The sequence below is a fragment of the Aulostomus chinensis genome, chromosome 6, assembly GCF_037954235.1.
Source record: "Aulostomus chinensis isolate RoL2024-O1b breed Wild chromosome 6, RoL_Achi_v1.0, whole genome shotgun sequence".
NCBI classification, from domain to species: Eukaryota; Metazoa; Chordata; class Actinopteri; order Syngnathiformes; family Aulostomidae; genus Aulostomus; species Aulostomus chinensis.
Window position 1 is genome coordinate 22,860,599 of NC_141325.1, and position 19,919 is coordinate 22,880,517.

Genomic DNA, 19,919 nt, shown 5'->3' on the forward strand with positions numbered 1-19,919 from the left:
AACTACATCAGAACAACTCTGTAAAAGGAAAACACACACACACACACACACACACACACACACACACACACACACACACACACATTGCCCTTAGTCTGAACAATACAGAAAGAATGCAAAACAGAATGACTTTCATGTCAGTTGGCTTTGAAATTAGATTCTCTGGAGTCATGGTAAGCACAGCTGTCCCTGCCCAAAGCCAGAATAAGAATGAATATGCATGTTATCTGGATATGGTTATGAAGATTAGATGGCAGATGAAAGTTTTCCTGTTTTTATGTGTGTTGATCAAAACCACCTTTCAACTAGTTAGCACTGTGGTGAAACAGCAGTTTTAGCTCCCATGATGAAAACTGACAGTTCATACTGGCACCACATAGACAATATGAATAATATTTGTTCACATTTGGCCTAAATCCTAATACATTGATCCAGTTGGATTGGATTAATGTTATGTTTATGCTTAATGGGGTAGTAGTCATAAATGCCTTCACATCATAACACAAGAAAATTCTTGGAGATATTTTGTGAAGATCAGAACCAACAGACATTTTAGAGAAATTCTGACACTAGCCAGTGGATAAATAAGTTGGTGGTAAAACTCAAATGTATTTTTTTTTTAAAGAAGTAATAACCATTATGATCTGCTATGTTCACTATTGCTAGTCATGATAGTGTAAGGTTGAAGGTGGAGAAGAAAGAACCAAATGCAAACAACAAAAAGGTAGGATACTCGAACTTAAAGTTTTTAATAACAGCCAGAATAAACGTAGTGAACACTTGAAAACACAAGGCATAGGGTTAAAAAAAATATATGCAACAGGGTAACTGATAAAGGCGTCACAAGGATCTGACAAAGAACTGATACTGACCACCACACTTAAATATACAATCAACGAATGATGACACAAGAAGCAGGTGGGAGAACACAAGGGCAAGGAAGGAGCTGAATGGGCAAGAAACACTTGGGGCAGGGCTGTGACTGGTGAGGACTGATTAACTGAAAAGACACAGGTGAAGTTCTCAAAAAAGGCTGGAACAGACGAAGACTAGGAGAGTGTAGGTTGACCAGTCGGTGGCGGTAATGCGCCAAAATGCTGGTTGCCAACCTTCATTCAAAAGAAGAAGAGGAACAGCCTGCCATATTATCAAGCACAGGAGGGAACTAATTCCAAAATAAAGCAGCGTTTGACTTCAGCGATCAAAATACAAACCATACATACAAACAAGAAACCAAGACACTAAGGACACTTGGTCCATGAAGAATGCAAACTATTCGCCCATAACGAAACTCAACACTGTCAGGACTATGATAAATCTATTGTGTTCACTTTTATTTATCTATAATTTAGCATGGAAATGGTAGCTCTCTACATTAGTTATGAGAAATGTTAGTCAATTGATCAATGACTTTTCAGCAATCCATGTCTGCAGCTAAACCCAAAAGGCAGTCTGATGTATCTTTTCTATCCCTGTTATTGAACTATTGAAGGAGAATGACACTTAAGTGTCGTAAGCAATGCTGCTCTATTTTTTTTTTATCATAGATCTGCCATGTTGATATTTGAAATGACAGGTTTTCCTTCTCCATCAACACTGGAACCTAAACTGCCAGGTTTGATTGAATTCAGTGACGATATGGCAAGATCCTATTGGTTGAAGCCTTGCACAGCATGACAGCCTCCCTCGTCAGTGTGTGTGTGTGTGCGTGTGTGTGTGTGTGTGTGTGTGTGTGTGTGTTTGTGGGCGTGTGCGTGCGCGCGCATGTGAATGCAGCAACATTGTAGATTGCTTTGAGTATTGCTAAAGTAGAAAGGTGAAATATGCATACTATGCAGTCCATTTACAAAACTTCAGTTTTTGAGCACAGACATTCTCCTGTATTGCATTCGAGAAGTATTAAGATCAAATGATTAATTTAAGTGAAAATGAGCCTTACCACGAGCAACCTAATCACACTTAATAGCAAGCTGAGGATTAGACTAAGGAACAAATTACAACAAAATAATACTCATGTGTTCAAGGAACATAGTTTGATATATCACCTTCTAGTTTAACAGTGAAATGGACTAATGTGGGTACAAACATCTACCTGCTGTTTCCCCAACTGGGTGTCTGTGATGGCATACAGTGGGAGTATTTCCTTCTGGGGTCATCCCAGTTTGGCTCTCAGTGCTGGACTCTGGTTCTGCTCTGTTTACCAGCCTTCCTTTGGCACTGGTTAGCAGTCTAAGCTGCCCACCTCCTCCCCTTCTGTTCTGTGGTGTCACGCTGTGTGTCACCCTCCCACTGTAGGGCCTCTGCTGGAGGGGGCAGCAGAATCCCTGCACTGTGACAGAAATAATAATAATTATGCAGTTCATCATATTAATTGGCATGTTGGCAACGGCAACATAGACAACATTGCATTTGGAGAGGACAAAGCAAAATACCAGGACACAAAATGAATTGATATAATTACACAAAATAATACAAACATGAGTGGCATGACAAAACATGCACAAATAAGACACAAAATCAAATGAGATCATTTGACTCAACGTGAAACAAAGAGGTACAACACCAAACAGAAAATGACAGGGTTATCTCACAGAAAACAACCAAACTGACCTCTGATCACCACATTGCATGGTAGTGGCGCATCATGCATTAAAATTATAAGGAAACAATTAATTTTCACTGTTATGCAGATGATAAGCAGCTGTACTTATCAATGCATCAACATGAAACAAGTCAGCTGACGAAACTGGAGGCCTGTCTGAAGGAAATAAAAACATGGATGACCCATAATTAACTCGTATTAAACATACTCTTACTATATACTCTTACAAAACTGCAGTTATCATGCTGGGCTCAAAATACTTTAGGACCACCTTATCTGATGAGATAGGTACCCTGGATATCATTACCCTGGCCCCAGGCCTCTCTTTGATCAGGATCTTTCCTTTAAGTCCCACATTAACCAAATCTCTAGGACTGCTCTCTTTCATTTATGTAAAATTGCTGTAGGCGTGGCTGTGAGTGTGAATGGTTGTCTGTCTATATGTGTTGGCCCTGCGATGGACTGGTGACCCATCCAGGATGTACCTTTGCCCAAAGGCTGCTGGGATAGGCTCAAGCCCCCCTGTAACCCTTAAAAGAACAAGTGGTAGAAAATGGATGGATGGTATTTGACAGTCGTGATGTCATACCTTGAAGGCTCAGAAGCTCTGAGCCTCTAGAGAAGTTCCCAGTGTTTCCATAGGATCGTGGTCTAGGTGGAAGGAGTGTGAAAGCTCTGCTGACGTGAAATGTCTCTGACTGATATTTCCTCCTCTGTTCACTGTGCACATACATGCTTTCATCTGCACCAGACTGGACAGGATGATTCCTCCTCTGATTCCATCCCACATTCAGCATGTTTCTAGACAACCAAGGTGAACAAGACAGTGCTGGCAATGAATGGTAAATGGACTCAATTTATGTAGCGCTTTTCTACCTTTGTGGCACCCACAGCGCTTTACAGTGTCATCTCATTCACCCGTTCACACACACACTCACACACACCGATGGTCAAGGCTGCCATGCAAGGCACCAACCTACTCATCAGGAGCAATTATGGGTTCAGTATCTTGCTCAAGGACACTTTTACATGACCACTGGCGTTGAGGATCGAACCAGCGACCCTTCAATTGTTAGACGTCCACTCTACCTCTGAGCCATGCCGCCCACAATACTGAAACAATACTCCAGGATTTAATTTTTAGTGCTGGTTTGAAGCAGTGCATTACAATTTCTAAGATATTAATATAGTTTTCAAAGATTTATGGTAATATCTTATAAATGCATCATCCCTGTTTGAAGAAGCTGAAACGAGTTTACAGGAATACTGAGAAACATCTCTAAAAACAGTTAGACTCTGATGTTACAAAATGCAACCAGGATGAACTCTGGGATTTATTTGTTAAAGCAAGCTAGTAGTCTGTGGTCAACCACAGGATGACTATTGTTTGTAATGTCATGAGAGGTCACCAGGGTGTGTTGTGGTGGCAGTGTTGTTGAAGAAAAAGAAGGCAAAAACAGAAGGTTCTAAAAAAAATTACGGTTTTACCCTTCACTGATGTAACAGGTAAACAATTTCTACTGCCAATCTTAAAGTCCTAGACCCAAATCAAACATCAGAGAGGAAAAATCCTAGTCCACAAAGTTCATTACATAAAATTGGTCATTTATCCTTTCTTTTTTTTAGTTGTTTTCTTCCACTGTCAGCTGTCAAGAATAGAAGGTACTTTCCTCTACAATGTTTCTCCATGGCCCTTGTGCCAAGCTTCTCCTTTCCATGTACTCTCTCTGCCTCAGCCTCCTGTGTCTTGCCTTTTCCCCCAGACCTGCTGTAATTAGGTGGCTTAAAGCACTGGCACCTGAATGGGTTTTGAGGCCAATACATCCTACGAGATTTTATTGTCCGTGCAGGGTAAGCCATTTTGTTACATACAGGCTGATTCTACAGGAGAAAGTAGCAGCCCTCTACCACCTTTCCCCCTTCTGATGCCTAGTCTATTGAGTATTAGAGTATTGATACAGACTACCACAAACATGGTCTTGTGATATTCCTGATTTCCAGGCACAAGTTCAGTGACATATGGGGGCCTTGTGGAACGAGCCACACTCAAATGGACTCAATTTTATATAGCGCTTTTCTACCTTAGCGGCACTCAAAGCGCTTTACAGTGTCATCTCATTCACCTATTCACACACACACACACACACACACACACACACACACACACACACACACACACACACACACACACACACACACTCACTCACTGATGGTGGAGGCTGCCATGCAAGGCGCCAACCTACTCATCAGGAGCAATTATGGGTTCAGTATCTTGCTCAAAGACACTTCGACATGGTCACCGAGGTCGAGGATCAAACCAGCGACCCTTTGGTTGCTAGACGGCCACTTTACCTCTGAGCGATGCCGCCCACTCAAGCCTAGCCTCTGTTCACAAATTACTGTCACCAGGGCTTACACTATATTTGAACAAAATACTTAGAACTTTTGTTCAGCTGCATATACTTAGCTTGAAGATAATGCTGACTGATGACCAACAACAGTGTGTTGGTGGATCAAACAGATATGGATGGATACAAAGACATGAATTATACCAGCAGTGCGCTAGACAGTTTGTAAAAGAATGTTTTTGGGCAGTTTTGTTTTTGCTTTGCTAATGCAGCTGTTGTCACCAACAACTTCAAATTTAATAGATATGTGTCACTGCATTCTGAATATAAAAAGAAGAAATGCAGGGGAGAGAAAAGCAACTTGTAAGCTTAAATTCTTTTTTAACATGTTATGGGTGTATCTCTTTCAGACTTGTGGTGTCTTAAAATGTATTTACAGTACTAGACTTACTGATTGATTAACTGGAGGATGACTGCACAGGGAACTATGACAGTGAATTGGACAACACTGCACAAGAGCTCACACAGCCATCACTTCATACAAGCCCATTTCAACAGGCTGACACTTTTTAAAGAAGAACAGAAGGCAGCCACTTCTGGAATGGATTTGGCAGTTCAGTTTCAATGACTTGGACAGGCCAGGTTATCAACAGTGTTTTAACACAAAGCATGTGCGTGTACACTTAGGGTCACAGTTCATAACACTGCCTTTCAGTCACTCTCCCACAACTTGAAAAGTTCTGCAACTGCTCTTACCTGTTTTCAATCAGACTTTCAAATCTTTCAATAGTGCTCCCTGGGGAATCATATCGTGAGCTGAATGCAATTCCATTTTGTAATGCTCCTCTGAATATGGATCCACACCCAGACGTGAATGTTACCAGCCGGGCTCTTCATGTAGATTCACTCAGCTGTTGCTAAGGGACCGTGAGCTAACTCTGGATTTGTTTATGGTTGGTAGGGATATTAAGGGAAGTAAGGTGTCACAATTGTCCATTGTCATAGTTACAAGCCTTGGTTTGCGTGACACAATGGTATTTGAGCTCGACGTTAAGGAGATGAAACCTGCTTTGTAATCAGCATGTTGGTAGCACTGTTTCAAGCATAGAAAGGACTACAAACAGCTGATGGATTGAGTCAGTGTGAGTTCACACCCAGCATGACATGAGTGGTCTCATTGACCCCTGGCTTGTTTCTTCCTTTTCCTTGGGTCATCTGGTGGAAACACATGCTGTTGGAACTTGGCTGCAGCAAATAAAGTAATGGCAGTAATATACCTAATTGTCCACTGCCAAGAGAGCTGTGGTGCGGCTTGTAAAAAGGGAGAGTGACATCCAAACCAGCACAAACTGCAGAAAATTGACCTTAAATTCAGTGTTTAATATAATAAGGGTAAAGTTGCTCCTGCATGCTTGGCTTATCACACTGTTTTCTTCTCTTTCAGAAGTAAAGAGATCATTAAGTGTTGCACAGAGCCTCACTGAGGTATGAGATAGAACTGAACTGAGGTGCATATAACAGGACAGATGGTTGCTAAGACATGGAACCCTTGACTACAACACTGTTTACAACCTTTATAACTGGTCATAACTTTTTCACACTGTTTTTGGGATAAGCAAAATTCTTTGTAACTATTTGTGTCATAAATGTTGATGTGGAAAGCTTCATAGACATCAAACTTAGAGCCTAGGTTGGTGTTTTTGTCATTTTGAGCAATTTGATAAAATATGGTGTGCCATCCATCCTTCTATCCATCCATCCATCTTCTTCCGATTATCCTGGGTTGGGTTGTGAGAGCAGCAGCCTAAGCAGAGAAATCCAGTCTTCCCTCTCCCCTGCTACTTCGTCCAGCTCCTCACTGGGGATCATGAGGTGTTCCAAGGCCAGTTAAGAAGCATAGTCTCTCCAACGTGTCCTGGGTGTTCCCCGAGGCCTCCTGCCATTCAGACGTGCCCTGAACACCTCCCGCAGGAGGTGTCTGGGAGGCATCCTGACCAGATGCCCTCGCCACCTCTTCTGACTCCTCTCGATGTGGAGGAGCAGCGGCTCTACTCCAAGCTCCTCCTGGTTGATGGAGCTTCTCACTCTGTCTCGAAGGGAGAGCCCAGCCACCTTCCGGGGGAAACTCATTTCAGCCGCTTGTACCCGCCGTCTTGTCCCCTTGGCCATTACCCAAAGACCATGACCATAGGTGAGGGTAGGAATGTAGATGTTCTGGTAAATTGAGAGCTTTGCCTTTTGGCTTGGCATCCTCTTCAACACGACAAACCAATGAATCCACATCACTGTAGATGCTTCACTAATCTCCTGTCGTTCACTCGTGAACAAGACCCCAAGTTACTTAAACTCCTCCACTTGGGGCAGGGTCTCATCCCTGACCCAAAGATGGCACTCCACCCTTTTCCGGGTGACAACCATGGACTCGGATTGGAAGTGATGATTCTCAGAAGCCTCAAAAGAGCCGATGCAATCTTAGGCGACGGCACCCACCCCGCCCAGCACCTCTTTGACCTGCTGCCCTCTGGCAGGTGCTATTGGTCCATCAGGACCAGAACTAACAGACTCAGAGACAGTTTCTTCCCACAAGCCATCACTTCACTGAACTCAAAATAAAACAGGGAAACATTCCACACCGTGGCTATTGTACATAAAACATGTGTGCCTGACTTGGCACTGTACAATTTAAATTTAAATTATTTGTCTACATTTCTTGTTATATAGTATTTTCTGTACCTTGTATTATATTTCTTTTTACTTGTACAGTATTTTTTAATGTATTTATCTATGTTTATATCGGAGTTGCACCCCAATTTTGTTGTATCTGATCATACAATGACAGCAAAGGCATTCTATTCTATTCAAATCCTGACTGCTGTGAAGCGATCTAGTGAGAGCTGAAGGTCATGGCCTAATGAAGTCAGCAGGACCACATCATCTGCAAAAAGCAGCGACCCAATCCTACAGCCACCAAACCGGATCCCCTCAACACCCTGGCTGCACCAGAAATTCTGTCCGTAAAAGTTATGAACGGAATCGATGAAAAAGGGTAGCCCTGGTGGAATCCAACCCTCACCTTCATTCTCCCAAGCTTCCTCAAAGACGAGTGGAGATCTTTAGGAGGAAGAGTAGACCAAAGGTGAGGGTAGGAATGTAGATGGACCGGTAGGGTTTAATTACCTTGGGGTCATGTTCACGAGAGAGTAGAGGTATGCCCTCTACTCTGTCTTGCGTGATGTTTTCAATTTCAATTTGGCCTGTGTGAGTGCGTAATTTTCCTCCTTTGTGAAATCTGTGTCAAAACATAGTTAAAGTTTTTGGTGTCTATTTAAAGTATAACATTGTTTAAACATTTCATGAATACATTTAATGATGATCAATATTTATTATCCTATACAGGAAAGACCAGACAAGTTGTCAGGCCATTGCAAGCACATAGTCAAACATTCACACCTATGACAAATATCGAGTCTCCAGTTTATCTAACTGGCGTGTTTTTGGTCTGTTAAGGGAAGCTGGAACCCCTTGCACAGAAGAACCATGCAAACTGCTGATAATGAACACGTTATTTCCATTTTTTTGAGTATTTCTATTCTACAACTTGTTGGTAAAGCAAAATATAGTGCATTTGTTGTCAAACAGATATTCAGACTCAGAAATATTTCAGATTTCACAGTTTTTCAAGGATGTGGTGATGCTATACATTTTTACTCTGGTACTTTGATTACTTAAAATGTGAAGCCCCATTTGTTATAAAAAACAAACCTCTGACTCCACACTGGCCCCAACTGTAGATGGGCATGTGTGAAGCAACTGCAAAGCCTTTGTAGTGACTGAAGTTTTATATCCCCATATCCATGTGTACTCTTTTCTGTTGAGTCTGTCTCATGAACGTATCAGTGATGGGCAATATTTCACATGGGGAAAAACTATGCGTGAGGAGTCATCTTACCCTTTTAACTCAAAGGATGACAGGTGCAGAGGGAATCCATTCACTGCATCTGTCTTCATCTTACCTTCACTTGGGATTGAGTCCAGTCCTGGAGGGTGTCTGACTGTTAAGGGCTGTTGTCTGTTTCCACTTACCGGTAAATACCATTTATATCAGCAGCATGAAGCTGATGATGATGGTATCCAGGTGAAATCAAGGGTATTATTCACATCTTAAAGCTAAAAGTAGCTTCTTACTTAATGATTTAGGAGAAACTCTTAAAAAATAATGGATGTGTCAGTTCTTATTTTAGAAAATATTTTAGCAATAAAACCAGCTCCTACACCTGTGAAATGTTATGACAAGTGAAGAGGAATCCTAAATCTTTAAGACCAAATCAAAAGAAACCCAGTTTGGCATCTTCCAGCAATGAGCCTCATAATCGTGTCAACATTTCAGAGGCATACACGGGTACGGAGCTTTTGAAAAATAAAAAAACAAAAAACATATCTCCTCAATCACAAAGTAAGACCAGCTTCTTCCATCTTTTTATTTATTTATTTTTTTTTTAGATTTAAGTGTTTTTGATGTGATGTCAACACATGGGCATGCCTTCTCCCACTACTTGGCTTCAAAAGTTTTCCTGTTTTGAACTGCTTGCTTCAGTGTGTTACACTGTGCAATGGCTCCCAGAAAATGTTTTTTCTTCTGGTGCTACAGAATATGAATTTTTTAAGCTTTCCTAAAGAGGATAACACCAGGAAAAAGTGGACAAAGTTCTGTTTTCCAAGCTAGCAAAGAAAAATACCTACATGATGGTTTGTTGATGGCACTTTACTAAGACTCTTTTAACTTGCTATCCTGAAGTAAAGGAAAGAGCTGTTCCTTCATTACTTTGTTGGGTTGAGGAGTCAGAACCCCAAGCTGTGGGTAACATTTTATCAGTGTTTGAGCTATGTTTATTTTGTCTGTAATTGAAAAATAGGGGTTGTAAGTGACGTTAAAGCGGCTGCATATAGATTACACATAGGAAGAAGCTAAACTCGCCAGCCTTTCGGAAGTCCTCAGAATGGTGACCAATCACAGCAGAATGGGTGCAGTGGGAGGCGTACACGGCGGAAGGCAAAGGGAGTAGATAAATTACACCAAGGATGCCAAAGATACTGGGAAGAGAGAGACAGCAAGACGCACAATGGTCAGTGGTCCTAAAACAGTTACAAAGACCTGAAAATGAACATGTTTGCTCTTCTTTAATGGCGCTCTTCTTATCATCCATGCTTTGTTCAACAAGAAAAAACTTTCCTTGTGTCCATTTGAGGTTCCTAAAATAGTTTCTAGTTTAAAGACTGCTGACAATTATGTAAACATATAAGCTACTTGTCAAAATATTATTTTTGGTTTCACGTTTAATCAGTAACACTAACCTTCATCTGTGGATGGCAACATGACATCTCTTGCTACAGTATTTCTATGTTGAAATCACACAGAGACCCCCTCCCCTTCACTGATAAAACAAGTGTGTATGTGGTCAAATAAAGCAACTTCTGGCATCAGAAGATTGACTACGACTTCTAAAACTGTAGAAACTACCTAGACTTGTATTGGAAAAAAAATGCATCCTTAGGGTAGTCAATTGAATGTAAATTAACTTAGTCTAAATTGAATGTACTTTACCGCTGATTGTGCATTGGAGATTCTTATTTCAGCAACATAAAGCTTTAAAGGATGCTCGTCCTCGTTCACGGCCAGAGCCTTAAAAACCTGCTTCCTTAGTGAAATAGGGGAAGCTTTGTTGACAAAAATGATATAGTTATCCAGATGTATTCATTTGGAGGTATAAATTTAATTTTTTGTTCATATCATACAGTGTAGCAGCCAGTAATGGGCATTGTAAATAAGTTTGTTCTGAAAACATTACCTCAACGACCCTGACCCTTTCTCTTAGTTTGGATTTCCCCCTGTTCCTTGGTAAAAGCAGGATTTAAGTAATTCTCATAATTTGAGATGATATTTTCTGTGAATATGGATTCAGGCACCTATGAATGAATCAGGAAATATCCATGTCTTCATTTTTAATGGTTAGTGAAACATCAGAACTTCATAGAACACAAAAATTATTAAAAAGTAAAATGTGATTGAAAAAAGGTCATAGACTTGTGAATTATCTGATGTATGTGTGCAACTTTGTGACACCAAACGTTGGCTGGAAGTGTTTTGACGACTCAGTGGACAATTGGCTTTTTGATGGGAGCGGCAGGATATGTGTCATACAGCCACCATGGCGTTATACTGTACATTTCTCTATTGAGAACTCCATAAATGATCCCTTTTAAACGTTCTCTACTCATAGTTTGAAATAGGCACAGTGCCATATCGAGGATGAGCCATACACATATTAGAGGTCAGGGGTTTTCAGAGTCAGAGATGATGGGCTTCCCCTTAGACAGAAGTTGGAATGAGCCCAGCTAGGTTGCTCTCCAGGATGTCCGTTGATAACTAATATTCCTTGACTGAGCCCCTTTATCATGAACACATTCCTTATTTACTAGGGAGATCAAACATATAAATAACTCAACATTGTGAAGCAGGCACTTGTCTTCAGAGAAAAAATCCCATTTGCAACTTCATGACTGGTTCAAACTGTTATCCTACGTTCATTTTTGTGTCGTGAAGTGACATGGACATGAATCTTGTTTGAAAAAAAACCCATTGGCTGTGTATCTTTGGAAGCGTTTCACTGAGAATGTTTAGGTTTTGAAATGTTAAACCAGTCTCATCTACAACATTTTCCACAATTGGAAGCATGTGTGTGGTTTCCACAGGCCACTGGGGACAATGTTTCACATGACCTTTCACCATGGCTGCCAAAATCATGGCGCTCTGTAGTGTTTCTCACCTGCTATTAACTAGGTCAGGCAGTTGTGGCAAAAAATGAGACAAATGCTCTGCGAAAAGAAAGCTCTACAACATTTATTGAGGTTAGGAGATCAAAAACTGTTTATTAAGCCATCAATCTTAAGCACAGCTCTGGTCTTAAAAATTGTAAGAGGAAATTTAAATGATCCTTGTGGGAAAACAGACTTGCTGAAATAATAAACATATGAACAAATTGTTTCCTCTCATCCCTTTCTCGTTCACTTCAGTCCTACAACCCTCATTAAATTGCCCATCCTTCTATACCCCAGCTGAAGACAACTTAAAAGAGCGTACGCATTTATTGAAGCAGGAATGTTTTTAATTGTTACAGTGGCAAGAAATGAGGAGTATCTATACTTCCCTATTACTACTACACAGGAACTCACAAGAGAAATTAGTTTGATGACCCATGAATTAAGTTTAATGACGAATGTTAATTTACACATAATTTATAAATAGATGTACATATTTTCTGATCGCAAACAGAACTGTATTTTACTAACCACTTTAAACATGTGGTGAGATTTTGGATGTATTGAGAGACTTGGACACATATTTTCCCAGAGGGCTCTACATTTATTTCGATTGAATTGTTTTCGCTGAGCGCATATGCTGAAAAAGATTCTTCTTCCAGTATTTGGGTTTTGCGATAGACATTAGAGTCCTTAGCAGACTGAACTTGTTGACAGCTTGAATTTTCTTAAAGAAAATAGAAAGATATTGTATCATGTCTGAGCATTAGCGCCACTGTTACTTCATTGCGAATATTTCTCTTTCACTTGTTCTTTCCAATGATTGTTCATGGGATAAGCATATTTCGGGCCAGTGTCACATGACTTTAAAGCCAACTCCAATCCAATGGTTTTGGAAATGTTGACATGAAACCAGTTGAAAGTGAGCTGCTTTAAATATTCGCTCAGTTGAGGAAATTCCAAAGCAGTATTTTACTTGTCAGGTCCTTACAAATAAGTATTGTGTGCTCACGATGAAGACGTTGATTTGAGCTACAAACGAACAAATTATAAGGGAAAATGTGTTCACGCACTCAAGACACCAATTTGTGAGTACTTTAACAATGCTCGTTATCATTGATCTATTCACATGGTATTGAATCTGCAATGCAAAGTGCTGCCCTGTCCATCGTTTGCTAGCCTGTGCCTCAAATCTAATAAATTAAACGAAGACCAGAATTTAGCGCACATATCACTTAGTGGCAAGAATAATTTCACTGAGGCGCAAATGCTAAGTACTTAATCCTCCTCTATAAATTCAAGTCAAGTGATGACAGAAAACTCCATTGAGATGAAGTGAAAAAAAAATCCAAATATATATATAGATGAAATGTTACCCATGGTAACATGTGCTCTCTGATGTCCTCACAAGCAAATGTTTACAGCACGACTGTTGCTATGGGTGGATCTGCTTCCCACTTTCAGAATGGGACATGAAACCCCTTTGTTTCCATCTCCACTCCGGAATGAAAGTTCCTGGCTGCAGCATTTGGCTCATCTTGTTACAGTACAACATACACCCACTCATTGTGATGCTGACAGGGAAACAGCTGGTTATGGACGCAATGAAGTTTGAAACATGGTTTTACTGCCAAAAAATAGGGGGTGGGGGATGTCCCTAATGTGGTGAATCATAAAGAATATGAGCAGTTAATCATTGCTCATGCACAAATATAGTTTATATCCCCATGATGTGTACACCCACCTCTGATGGCTGATGTATGCTTATTGAATTTAACCATCACCCTAACCTGCCCTTAAATCTTAAACATGAACCACAACCCAACATATTTGAATCAGTGAATGAGCATTCTGTTGACTTTCCATTGGGTTCAACAATACATGTCATGGTCAGCATATCCCATCCATCCAGCCATCCATTTTCTTCCACTTATCCTGTTAAGCATCGCGGGGGGCCTGGAGCCTATCCCAGCAGCTTTCAGGCGAGAGGCGTGGTTCACCCTGGACAGGTCGCCAGTCCATCGCAGGGCCAACACATATAGACAGACAACCATTCACACTCACAGCCACGCCTACGGTCAATTTAGAGTATCAATCAGCCTCGTCCCCTCTTGATGTCTTTGGACTGTGGGAGGAAGCTGGAGTACCAGAGAGAACCCACGCAGGCACAGGGAGAACATGCAGACTCCACACAGAAAGATGCCGTACTCGAGCCAGGGCTCAAACCTTCTTGCTGTGAGGCGACAGTGCTGACCACTGCACCACCATGCCGCCTGGTCAGCATATCCCCCCACCCCCCGCCACACACACAAAAAAAAGGTTTTAAATAAACCTCAGATGTACATTAAAAATAAATTCCTCCTCCTGCCAAAACCATGTATTTCCTCTTGGTCTTTCAGTAAACTGGAATGTTCTGTTTGAATTTCACTGTGTAAAATGATGTAGCAGCAGAATATGACAGTAAAAGGTACTTTCACATTTATCTTTAAAAGCAGGAGATTTCACCGTTGTCCTCATACAAAACCCTGAATTTTCAGAGGATGATTTTTGGCATTGCATATTTTTGAATTTTCAGCAGATGAAAATCAATCACTTGAAGCCTCCATGCCCACATACATGGATAATTGCCTTTACAATGTTTTATGTCAGTGAAATCAACTAGCAAAAGAAAACAATTTTCAATGTGGAATTTTTAACGAGGGACAATGCATGACTGGCACTCTTTAAAGATCTTAATACATTCATTCTTGCTTAATTTACTCACTCAATTAACATCTTGATTATCTGATTAAAATGGAGCACAAAGAGTGCAGTCCTGCTTCCATTCGCTTTTCAATGACAGTTAAATTAGGCTTGGTAAGCTAACATCTCATAAACCTCGACATAGCTAGTTTTGCCAGCTCCTTGCAAATGAACTTTTGCTTCTTTGGTGTCAAACTAAATGGTAAAAATGAATTAGGCGGAGGGTTTATCTATAATGTCGCATTTACAGACGTACATTAACAAGGTCAATTTTGGTTGCAGCAGTGTAACATTTAGTTAATCAATTTATATTATTATTAGACATTGTTTGATTATTCATTAAAAAAAACCCACAAATAATATTTTGTCTTCCGTCCCCACCCAAATCCAACCACTTCATACAAAAACCAAAAACTTAATGTAGGCTGATACACTGGACATAACCCTAACCCTAAAACCTGGATGAATGATTTACTGCCAGTAACGATGTAACCTTAGCTGCTTCTTCCTTAACTTATTTAAAATAAGCTGAGAATATACAGACAAAATTAGTCAAACAATCAAATTAAAAAAAGGGTCAAAAGAAATACTATATTATTTGGATATGGCAAAGTCATAGAAAAAATCCTGGCCTTAGAATGTATGATTGATTGGTTGGCTGTCAGAAGTCATAGGGGAAGATCACAATTGCTTCTCCTCCAGTGTTTCTCAATATTTTGGAACCTCTGATGGCAAGAAGCTTTACAGCAAAACTCTCAAATTTTAAATCAACTGCAATCCAGGAGACCTTTCCAGAGAGTAAACTTTGACCTGTTGATTTTGAATTAAACTGGGATATACACAATTTGAAAGTATATTTTTTTCCAAGACTTTTTCCGAACATGATTGGTATTTCTGCAGAACTGCAATGATTCAGTGGCAGAGCAGATTAGCTCAGTAAAAGTGAATCTTGACACAAGAGACTAATTCCTCTCCATCTTTCCCCCATCTTGAAGGGGTCAACCTTGTGAAAAGAGTCCCACTGTGTGCTAATGTGTGTGAATGTGGAACAATTCCACCACACTACTGCCCTTGTCGAAAGGATCTTCATGCTATGTCTCTGTCGACATCATTTGAGGGGGGTTTTCCTGGTCTGAACCATGATTTCACTGTGGGTTTTTTTTATTTTTTTATTTTCAAACTCAGCATGTTGGACACATTGTTCTGTGTGTGTGTGTGTGTGTGTGTGTGTGTGTGTGTGTGTGTGTGTGTGTGTGTGTGTGTGTGTGTGTGAGAGAGAGAGAGAGAGAGGCTTCCCTGCGTCACAGAGACTCCAGCCCTTCCCTTTTGGATATGCAGAGCACTGATGAGGTGTTTCATTACACCTCATGTGAGCATGTGTGAACTCAGCTGGGAGAGATTTTAACATTTTCTCTTAGTTCTCTTATTGCAGCAAACAAAATCTACTGGTAGCCTAAAGCAGCAGTTAAACATGATGAACTGAGAGAAGGGTAAAGTAGATGAAAGGCACATCAGCAATGGGCAAGATGATTGTTTTATAGACATTTTGATCACCATATCCAACATGATATTACACATATTATTGCCAGAAAATGTTACCCACTGTCCAAAATTCCAAGGGGCTGAAATCGTTCTATATCAGCTTATAAAGAAACCAGACTAGCTTTCCTTGAAATGTTTCCCATAGCATGAACACATTATTAGGGCTATTCGTTTACTTCAAATTCCCATTAGCTGCTCCAATGGTAGCAGCCAATCTTCCTGCGGTCTACAGGCTCTGGCCATCCGAGCATGTTGTAACACGGTAGAAAAAAAAGCTCATAGAATGAAAATAATTTCCAGTTTAATTCTTCAGTTCATAGTGAATTATTATCCAAATCTCAAGAGAAGAATTGATTAGACCAAATTCATCAAGTAGAATCTGATGACATCATAATGTTGCTTGAGTCAGCTCCAGTTTTCTAGGTTTTAGTGGCCAAAACTTGATTCCAAATAATCCCATTCAATGTAGTTTGACAGAAAAGATCTAGAATGTAGGTTGTTTAATCACAATATGTGATGTGTTCAACACAGCACATTACACAGTGTACATGATACATGTAATTGGTTTCCTTACACACATGCAGCCTTACCCAAACTTGATCCAGCTATTTCCTTGGAAGTTATCACGTGAGAATGAGAATCTGATTGGATTTCTTTGGAAATCTGCACCACATCTGCTCTGCATCTAAAGACTGAATATCATTTCAGGTTAAATGCTGGAATGGTTGTGTGTGAATGAAAGCAGGAACATTTATTACTGCCCTCCACAGGACATCATGCCCCACCTATTACTGGCATCACCATGTTATGTGTGAACAGGTGCGAGACTGGAACGTGGGAAGAGTTAAAATCAGTAGCCATTCTTGGAAGGTCTTGGGTCTTGGGTCTGTTACTAGACTTGAAGTGGGAAATTGCCTTTGGTAATTTCCCCAGAAAATCTGGCTCTCATTCACACATGACCACTTCCATGGAAAATGTCCATTTCTCCAAGTGCTTGCTCACAGTGGAGTTGTTGGGTAAAAAGAGTGTGACGAAGACCTGATTTGTTTGAAAACACATTATTTGATGCTCTGTAAATCAAATGGAATTGAAATTTAACATTTGATTTTTACAGAGCGAGTGTTATCGTTGCTGCTGGCCTTTTGTTGGAAACTGCAACTATCGCAATTGCCTCCACTCAGTGAAGACAGCTAGAGTTTGTAATTGGGAGAAATGATGAAGGAATTTTTTACGCACTTTTGTCAGTGTCATCAATTTAGAATTGTAACAACTCACCTGAAGCCTCTGAAATTAACAGATTAACATTAACATGTTGTGGTTTTCAAAGGCCTTTAAATATTAAAAGCTGTGAGAACGTAACCTTTTGCCTGGCCCCAAGTTCGATATCTATTTTCAGACTTCTGACTTGTTTCTTATTGTGAGGTTCGTTCTGAAGGGAGAATCAAGGTCATGATGATATTTGACGATGAGCCAAGTGAGAGCTCATGATTGTCACAGCAGCAGAATGTGTGTTTGTTTTTTTCTTTTTTTTTTGGTCTGAATTTGGAAACCAAAACAAACCATTCATGTTTCAAAGAACCACCACTGTGGTCATCAGGAAACAACACATGCAGACTTTAATAAATGAGTCCAGAGATTCCTGCATTTTGTTAAGGACAGCAAATATATCTGTCCGACTATAATCCTCTCATGCACTCGGTAGACACACCACTTCTGTTTCATGTCAACTCTAACTCCATTTAACTGTCCCGGAGCGTGCAAACTTCTATGCAGATGTCCTGCAGTGACTGATCTGTCCTTTGGGCACTAGAGGAAGACCTGGTGATCCTTTGTGGGAAGCTTTGGCACCAGCACTAGAGAGCATATAGAGTAAAGAGTGTGACAGACTATTTCTTGCAAAGATTCAGGAGCAGAGCTTAGACCACCAAAACAAAAAGTTTACTTGGCATGAATTGGCTGTTATTATATCTTAAATAGGCAAAAGGCTCTCCAGAAATAACATCATCATACTGTATGTCACATCAAGTCAAGATGATGATGCTAGAATTACTCAGTCAATTTACGATTAAATTTAGTCTCAGTTCACCCTAAACCCTAAAACTCTTGCCTCTGAGTCAGATTGAGAGTAAACATAGAAAGCTGTGGCCTGAAACAGACATAACAACTAAGTGACTAATACTGGGATCACCCTGCACTATGTTCTTATTTTGTGCTCCTGCACGGAAATATTAAAAGATCAGAGGTATTTCCACAGCTAAATGGACGCTTCTAGCCTCATTTTAGTGATCAAAACTGTGTGGTTTAAGCAGTGTGTGTGTGTTTGTGTGTTCTTGTTCTTGCTAAATATTGAGGACTAGAATAAGTATTTAACCAACACAGTGCATACAGTTTTGGAAAAATAGGACATTTTACCCATTCCTCACATCTTCAAAGGGCTGTTTGAAGGTCAAAATTTGGTTTTAGGGTCCAGGTTATAATTAGGTTATGGTTAGGTTTAGGGTCGAGGTTAGCCAGTTTAGATGGTTAAGTTTAGGGCAAGGGAAGGTTTAGGGAATGCATTTGTTAGAAAATATGTAGACACGTTTATGTTTTATTATCATGAAGTTTTAGCCTAATGTAGAATTGTATGATATTGTTGTGTCCTTTATACAAGACCAAAGAAATTAAGTTTGTGCAGGATGTACCAGGCTTTGCTTACACTCCTGGGATAAGAAGAGTTTGGGAAAGGCCTTGGACAGTGAGGAGTCAGCGTCCCTACGCTTCCCCCTGCAACTGTCCTTGAAAGAAGAGAGGAAGAACAAAGCATGATGGGAAGCGACTGAGAGGAGGAACTTTGCATACATATGTTTGAAAGACACTGAGACTGTTCAGTGCAGATTTAGAACTTTGCCTGTACTCCTTGCTGCAAGTAAAACTTTAATTGAGATCTCCGTCTCTGAGAATTTTATTTTGTGTGTTGGGAAATTTTGTTGTACAAACTAACAGCGAAAATACAGTCTTTATCTTACAGAAATAATTTCAGCATTATGTCAATGAAAGTCCTCAGAAAGATTTAAGTGCAAGGATGTGTGTGTAAACACACATTCTGCCTTCTTCATGAAAGCATGAATTGCAGTGACTTTGGTAATGTTGGAAAGATATTACCAGAGTTGAAGTTGTGTGGGCAATAACTAATAAGCACAGTATTTTGTGTCCCAAGTCCCAGAGGGGTTGCAATTGCGCTGTTTTTTGCTAGAAACATGAATGTAACCAGTCAGCGTCTGAATACTGCTGTACTACTGCTCTGCTTACATCTAGGGTGTAATATGCAAACCCCAAGCTATAGAATACAGAGATCAGTCTAAAGGCTGGCAAGTAAATCCTGAAGTGAAAGGGTCCATCAAAGAGAAGAAATAAGAGAAACTAGACATGCAGGTACTAAGACAAGTACACAAATAACAGGGAAATGAACTGAATAACACAAGAAGGGCGGTATAATAGGACACAGGTGTTGGGGCAGGTATTACAGAAACTCAGTAGGGCAAGTCTGGAGTGGGAGGGGAGGTAAGTAGTCTAAAAAGAAAACAGGACAATGTGAGGAGATAAGGAGATATACTAACTCTCCATCTGGTGTCATTATTTCATACTGTACTTTGTACTTTGTTATTGCATATTAAAACACGTTTGTTTCCACATGCTCCATATGATATAATGTATTTTGATAACATATTTTTTCAATTTTCCTCCATGGACATGTGATAGTTCCACGTGCTCCACATCACATGTGGGTGCTTTTGGAAAACATGGGAAACTCAGGGTAACACAACATTATTATTATGAACCTTAATTATCCTTGGCAGATTCAACCCATGGAAATGTCTGTAACCCTT